Raw genomic sequence first — 7,979 nt, 5'->3', positions numbered from 1 at the left:
AAAAAAATAATATTTATCCCCATTGGAATGTATCAGCATTTCTACATTTTAGAGAAAAGAACCTATGCTTTCCTTTCGGTACACAGGTCAATCTCTTTGTTCAAACCAGTAGATTTATCAAGTACTACTCATTCTTCTTACCTTGTAATTAGCTGTGATTTCCTTCAGGGCTAAAGTTCTTAAGACATGCCTTCTAGGGGCACCCGGGTGGCTCAGTTGGTTAAGCGTCTGACTTCAGCTCAGTTCATGATCTCAGGGTCCTGGCATCGAGCCTGGTGACAGGCTCATCTGCTTGTCCCTCTTCCTCTGCCCCTCCCCCTTCTTGTGTTCTGTCTCTCTCTCAAATAAATAAATCTTTAAAAAAGAAAACAGACATCCCTTCTAACAGAATTAGCTTGGGGTGTAGAGGGGAGAGAGGACATGGAGATCAAGCTGAGAGAGCGTTTATGGAGTCAGAGAGTTCCTTACTAAATTCATGTGATTGTTACAACTCCCTTACTCCAAAGGTCCCAGGGTAGAATTCACTCAGTGTTTCTGAAGGATTGCTGGGGCTAGTGTCAAGAGATCCGTTTACAGAAGAACTTTGAAGTCTCCCTTATAAGGCTTTATCCTCACAACAGAGTTGCAATGGCACGCAGGTTGGATCCAAGAGTAACAGGCCAGGGTCGCCTGGGTGGCTCAGTCGGTTAAGCGGCTGCCTTCGGCTCAGGTCATGATCCCAGGGTCCTGGGATCGAGCCCCGCATCAGGCTCCCTGCTCAGCAGAGAACCTGCTTCTCCCTTTCCCTCTGCCTGCCACTCTGCCTACTTGTGCTCTCTCCCTGTCAAATAAATAAATTAAAAAAAAAAAAAAAGAGTAACAGGCCAGTGATAGAAATTGGACAAAGAGGGGAGAGGATTCTAGGCCCAGAGCAGTGCCTGTCCCTGAGATTATTTTCTGACCCAGCCTTGATAGTCCAAAACATGAGTGTGGGGCAAAGCGCCAAAATAGAAGAACCAGAATCCCCATACTCTCTAAAACACTGAAAATAAAAGTTAGTACCTGTAGGATCGTGCCAGAGATTTCATTTGTTTGACAGGAAGCTTACAGATGCTTCCTTTGCATCAATAGGCTCCGCATGGCATCAACACCCAAAGTCGTCACTAGCAGTCACCACTGTAGGACTCTGGAAGTAATGGGTAATTGTTGGTTTGACACCTAGACTTAGCTTTTGCCTGAGCATGAGAGCTGGGGTTCTCTTAGTCGATCTGACCTCCATTTTCTCACCTCTAGTCCTTCATGGGTTTTTCTTAAGGATATAATAGAACATTTGGGGTGACTGAAGATATCATCACATTATTCCTTTCAGTGTGTCATTCCTTACCAAGATGTATATGGGAAATCTTTGCTTTGCAACTGGAGAATGAGGGAGTTTGCTCTAGAGAGAAGTGGTGAGAGGAGAATGACGAGGGAAGGAACAAGTCCCCAGCGGGCTCCTAGGCCTGTGTTTACTATCTATTATTGGAAGGGTAGAGGACTGACAGCCACACACCTGTCTTCATGAGGTTTTTGTCAAGAGGGATGGCCAAAATTATACTCATCCATTCAAATGAGACTTTTGGAGACAAGGAGAGCTGCTTTGAGGGCACTGATGATACAGTGAGGTCACAGTCAAGGAGCAAATAGATCTTCTTCCTTCATCAGCTTGCATGGAACTCAAAACAAGTCTGTCCCCTCAGGATTGGATTATTTTAAGAGCAACTGGAGTGGGTGTCCTTAGCAGGTACATTGCGGTTCTCAGGGGAGGCAACTGGCAACATTGTGGGTTCTCTGGACCATAATATTAGTGGGTGACAGCTGTGAGGAAAGGGAAAACAGAATAAGAGAGGACAAACAGCATGTTTGCTGGATGCAGATGGCTGCAACTGATTCATTGTAGGCACAAAGAAGTCCACCTTCAGAAACTCTTGAAATAACTCTTTTCAGAAAGAAAACTCTGTGTAAGAAATTGGATTTTTTCTCTACTCAGTCCCCCATGTCTGGCACTCCACATATATTTGTTGTGGAACACGTTCAGGATGCTTTAGGGAAGCTGATTTCCAACAATTAGTTCAGTGAGCACTTGAGCTAGCATCCTTTGATCATTTAAATATTTGTGACATAACTTTATAGACACAAAGTCGTGGGTGATATTTGTCTTGTGGGCAGAGCAATTTAGTTTAGGTCACTCTGTGAAAGAGGCTTTTCTCTTTGGGATGCAGGAAAGGGGGTAGAGGGGCAATTAGGGCAAAGGATGGGTGTGATTTCTGCAGTGGCAAATCCAGTGAATCTGGGCAGTGGTTCTGTTTTTATGTATGGAAGGATGCTGCTGTGCTCTCCCAATTCCCTTCAGCTTCACTGATCAGACAAGGCTGCCCACAGCCATGTGGACAGCCTCGGGGCCCTCTAGAATTGAGCTGTCCTTGGTGCGTTTCTCAAACACCAAGACATGAGGTATTCTTTTTTTTTTTTTTTTAAGATTTTATTTATTTATTTGACAGAGAGAGACACAGCGAGAGAGGGAACACAAGCAGGGGGAGTGGGAGAGGGAGAAGCAGACTCCCCGCTGAGCAGGGAGCCCGATGTGGGGCTCGATCCCAGGACCCTGGGACTATGACCTGAGCCAAAGGCAGATGCTTAACGACTGAGCCACCCAGGGGCCCCAACATGAGGTAATCTTAAGGATATAACAGAATATTTGGGATGACTTGAAGATATCATCACATTTTTCCTTTCAGTGTGTCATTCCTTACTAAGAAATTTTTACAGGAAATTTTTGCTTTGTAATTGGAGGGCCCAAAGTTTCCTTTGAATCAGAAACTTCCTCGCACCAGTCTGTGCCAAGATCTGATCATCCACATGAGGCAGTCTTGGTGTAACATGCCTGTTTAAAATGCAAATATACTGGGGCACCTGGGTGGCTCAGATGGTTAAGCGTCTGCCTTCCGCTCAGGTCATGATCTCAGGGTCCTGGGATCGAGGCCCGCATCGGGCTCCCTGCTTGGTGGGGAGCCTGTTTCTCCCTCTCCCTCTACTGTTCCCCCTGCTTGTGCTCTCTTGCGCTCTGTCAAATAAATAAATAAAAAATCTTTAAAAAAATATTTTAAAAAAATAAATAAATAAAATGCAAATATACTACCTTGGAGGGGTAACATATTAATCCATTACCAGCCATTAATACCACAACACAAATTAGTTTGTCAGCCACTGAGTAGGCATTGCCTCAGGGAATGGGACATAGGGCAGATCTGTTACTTTTTCCCCATCTTAGATTATGATTTATGATATAAACAAAAATTGCAGCAGCAATAAAAAAGTCTAGAACAAGGACCAAATTCCCCCCATGTTCCTACTGTAGTAACATATTAATTGTTTTATCTGGGTTCCCTTTCAGTTCCTATTCAAATTCAAAATCAGCCTTAACTCAAGTGTTTCCCATTTTTTTTCTGAATAATAATAGCTAACATTTATTAAGTGCTTACTGTGTGCCAGGCACTGTTCCAAAAACACTTAAACAAATTAAATCATGTCATTGAAACAACAGCTCATGAAGGAGATACTGTTTTATCTTCATTTACACATGAGGGGACAAAGGCCCAGAGTAGTTAAGTAACTTGCCAAAGCCAGTAAGTAATTCAAACTCAAGCATTTGGCTCCAACATCCATGCTTTTAACCCCAGGACCATGCATCCCATTTGCCAGTAAGGAAACTGAGGCATTTGTGAGTTAATTAACTTGCCTACAGTTCCTTAAATAAAATGTGGCAGAGCCAGAGTTTGAGCGGGCTGCCCGGTCCTGAGCCCACCCTCTTAACTGCACTGTACAGATGACTGACACTTCACCCTCGTTGATACAGACCTTGAATGAGGTTGATAGCATTATACCTATTTTACAATGTGGGGGTTCAAGACAACTGATTAATTTGCCCAAGTGCAGATCATAAATGACAAATCCAGGTTATAAATCCAGATTTTCTGACTTTAAGTTCAGTACTTGTTTGTTTATGTTCCTTTTTATCTGCCTCTATTGACGTTCAGTTTTTTTAACATAGTTTAAACAAAACATATGATCTGTATGTGTTCATATAATATAATTCAAGAACACTTTCCCTGTTACTAGGTAGTTTTTATAATTTTCATTGTATTACCAGCCCAGTAGTACCCTGGGGTTATGAATCATGATGTACTTAAACACCCTGGTTGAATTTTTGTGGTTTTTTAAAAATATTTTTCTGCTGTTATAAATAAATGTCACAATAAAGCCATCTGTGCAGTATCATTTTTCTTTTAAACTCTTTTTTCAGGAATGACAATGTATAGCATCTCTCATTTTGTTTGATTTTCCAACAACGATTCAACCTTTTTATAAAACAGAGCATCATCTCCTTGCAGACAATAGCAACAGGCACTTTCCCGGCAGCCTCTGTAATGTGAGCTGCCTGGAGAGATTTAGACTTTTCTACTCTGTGGCTTCTTCAGAGGCATTCAGCAAATCAAACTGTGCTACCCATTTGGTGACAGAGTGACCATTAGCTGGAACATGGCCTTCTCCTTTTTGGTGCCAGCTTTCTTGTGGGCTGCTTTGTGCAAGGACCCAAGCCTGAATCTCAGGAATGATTGCCGAGGTTGGGCTTTGGATTGATACCACCTCTGGGAACAGAAACGTACTTCTTAGAATTGCCCAAACCCCCCAACATCTGCCCCAACTGTGCCTGCCCAGTTGGGCTAAAGAGCACAAATGCCCAGTAATTAGTTGCGCATCTCTCTTGGTATTGTCACCAAGACAAAGTAAATTCTTTTTTTTTTTTTTTAAAGATTTATTTATTTATTTGAGAGAGCGAGAGCGAGAATGAGAGAGAGCACATGAGAGGGGATAGGGTCAGAGGACGAAGCAGACTCCCTGCCGAGCAGGGAGCCCGATGCGGGACTCGATCCGGGGACTCCAGGATCATGACCTGAGCCGAAGGCAGTTGCTTAACCAACTGAGCCACCCAGGCGCCCCAAGACAAAGTAAATTCTTAAAAGTCTTGCCTCATCTGTCTTCTAGGATATAAATTCCTTGGGAACATAAACTATGTCTTGGTTGGGTCTCATTGTGGGGCTCTTGACCCAGCCAATTCGCAAATGTTAATTGATGTCTTCATATGTTGGTCAGGATGGGTGCCTTATGCTTTATAGTTAGTTAACTCTAACAACCACTTTCCCTAAAATGAAAGATTGATGATTATAGGGAGACTTTGTGTACTTTGGAACACATTGCAGAAATAATCTATTTATGCTAATTATCATGTCTCATTCCATAACATTTTCACAAAGTGAAATATTGATTTTTAAAAATAAAAATAACCTTGAAAAAGTGATAGGTAACATATTCTGCACAGAATTGATAATTATTTTTTATTAATCTAATCTCATTACATAAATATATTTGAGAAAATGTTTTGTAAAGGTTTATTTTTTTTATAAATTCTTCTCAGGGTTATATTTTTCTAAGCACTCTGACTTAGAAAAAAATAAGGTCATCATAATGTCTTATTTCAAAATAAATTATTAAGTTAAACAAAATTTGGAGTTAAAGTGTTGATGCCAGGATATTCATCCATCTCAGCCACAGCCAAGAGCTTTCATTATGGGCTGAGTTCTTGAGAAAATCTGTATGTCTTAGGGCTGTTTATGTCATTGCCCCTTTGAACATTTTCAATATTTAATTATGAACTTTAAATTTGTTTATCTCACAACTGTATTCTATGTAGCAACTGAACATGAATTGTAACCAGCTGGAGGAAAGAAATAGAAATATACTGTGATAGGGGCGCCTGGGTGGCTCAGTCGTTAAGCATCTGCCTTCTGCTCAGGTCATGATCCCAGGGTCCTGGGATCGAGCCCCACATCGGGCTCCCTGCTCTGCAGGACGCCTGCTTCTCCCTCTCGCACTCCCCTGCTTGTGTTCCCTCTCTTGGTGTATCTCTGTCAAATAAATAAATAAAATCTTCAAAAAAAAAAAGAAATATACTGTGATAACCTCTAAATATAAAAATATCAATACATCAGTGTTGATAGTCAATAACAAGTGAGTTAGAAGCTATTAAATATGACCATTAGATAATTTCTCAAGTTCGATAGTTTTCATAATCTATACAGCAAAATTGATACTTGTGTCATGACCTAAATTTCAAATTCTGTTTTATAGAAATCAGAAAGAAAGGGGATCAATTATAGAAATAATTAAATCACTTCTGAGGCTTGCCTCTGGAATAAAATCCCTGGAAGTCTTCTTTTCTTTTCCAACTCTACAGTATACTAGGTTCCCAACGATAAGCCCATAGGGCATCAGAATAGTTGATCAATGATAAAATATAATGGTTCTCAAACTGTTATGAGAAAGTGTAGCGTCCTGTGGAAGTACATCACTGACTACTACAACAACAGAGAGAGGCCAACGACTCAAGGATCCCAGCTCTCCCATGACTTTCCAGCCAAGTCGTGCCATGTTTGTCTGTTTTATAGATTGTCCTTCCATCTGAAAGTTCTTTCTTTTTTCTTTTTTTTTTTTTTAAGCTTTTATTTATTTGACAGAGAGAGACACAGCGAGAGAGGGAACACAAGCAGGGGGAGTGGGAGAGGGAGAAGCAGCCTTCCCACGGAGCAGGGAGCCCGATGCAGGGCTCGATCCCAGGACCCTGAGATCATGCCCTGAGCTGAAGGCAGACGCTTAACGACTGAGCCACCAGGCACCCCCTGAAAGTTCTTTCTTTGGAATTCACAGGAGATGAGGCGTTCCATTGATAAAACTATTGCATTAATTTAATGATGATTTCATAGTCGAAGTAAAGAATAGGTCAAGTCAGTCATTTATCTTTTTAACTTCTTTTGGCATTCTAGACAAAACATAATTTTAGGTTAGATTTAACTGGTTACTTAAATCAATCCACAAAATAAGAGAGGGATTAATAGAGACCAAAAGGAATGTGTTTGTGTCTTTAAGTGATTTAATATACTGAAGAACAGAGATAAAATTGAAGAGGACTAGCAAAGTAAATCAAGTGGTAGAGAAAGAGAAAAGAATGTAAAAGTCAAAAGTCCAGTCCTAGCTCCAAGCTGTTCCAGGTAGAGCATCAGAGAGCAACTACACTCTAGCAAAAGCAAATAGAAGCCATGTTTTGAAGACCTGTATTACAGGCATTTCATGAGTTTGTAAGACATGAATCTGAAATAGCTAGCAGCTTGGTTCTCAAAAGATCTCTGAATCATGTGCAGTTACTTAGGTGAATGGGTCAGGATCTCATCATGAGACAGGTGGAAGGGAAAAACCCAGCCAATATTTTCTCTAGCAACGAATGAGATGTGCAATCGGGAAATTTTCGTGAAACATACCAAATGGGTGATGTCAGTCAAAAGACAATAAGGCACAGAATTTCAGTATTCTGATCAGGTCTCAGAGATGTGGCACATCGGTATGTGAAAAAGGGGTCCCAAACATATGCAGAAGGGGAGGTAGACGATGGTGAATACACAGATAAAAACAATGTGAGCAACAACAATCATGGCTAATAACATATTTCTGAGTGACGAAACCAAAGACAAGGCATAGATAGACTGGACAATTCTTCTTTGGCCATTGTTTGGTACAGTTTCATTTCCAAATCATGTAGAGTCTTTATAGTTCCTAAGGACAAGAATTAACATATTCTTTTATATATAAATTTAAAAAAGAGCTAAAAGTCCAGAGGGGAAAAAATGTAAAAATATGTTTTCACTTCAAGCTTTGATTTAGATATTTAAAGTGGGAAATGTTATTTTTTTAACACTGATTTAGGCTTATCACCGCCAAGATTTTTCATGGCTCTTGTAATCTGAGATTATAAACTAAAAATAGAAGAAAAGAGGCTTACCTGGGAAACAAGACTCAAAGGAGTGTAGACTGTAATAAAGCATGAGGCTTCCCCAGGAATCAAGGTCTTT

General features: G+C 40.7%; 1 pseudogene; it reads left to right on the top strand.

Annotated features, from left to right (window-relative positions):
* Positions 1–7,172: 7,172 nt before the first annotated feature.
* On the top strand, positions 7,173–7,608 carry LOC102733227 (single-stranded DNA-binding protein, mitochondrial pseudogene; annotated as a pseudogene).
* The last annotated feature ends 371 nt before the right edge of the window (positions 7,609–7,979 follow it).

This window comes from Leptonychotes weddellii, chromosome 14, assembly GCF_054177405.1.
Source record: "Leptonychotes weddellii isolate Sample4059 chromosome 14, ASM5417740v2, whole genome shotgun sequence".
Lineage (NCBI taxonomy): Eukaryota > Metazoa > Chordata > Mammalia > Carnivora > Phocidae > Leptonychotes > Leptonychotes weddellii.
The sequence above is the reverse complement of the archived record's forward strand: the minus strand, read 5'-3'. Positions and strand labels throughout refer to the sequence as shown.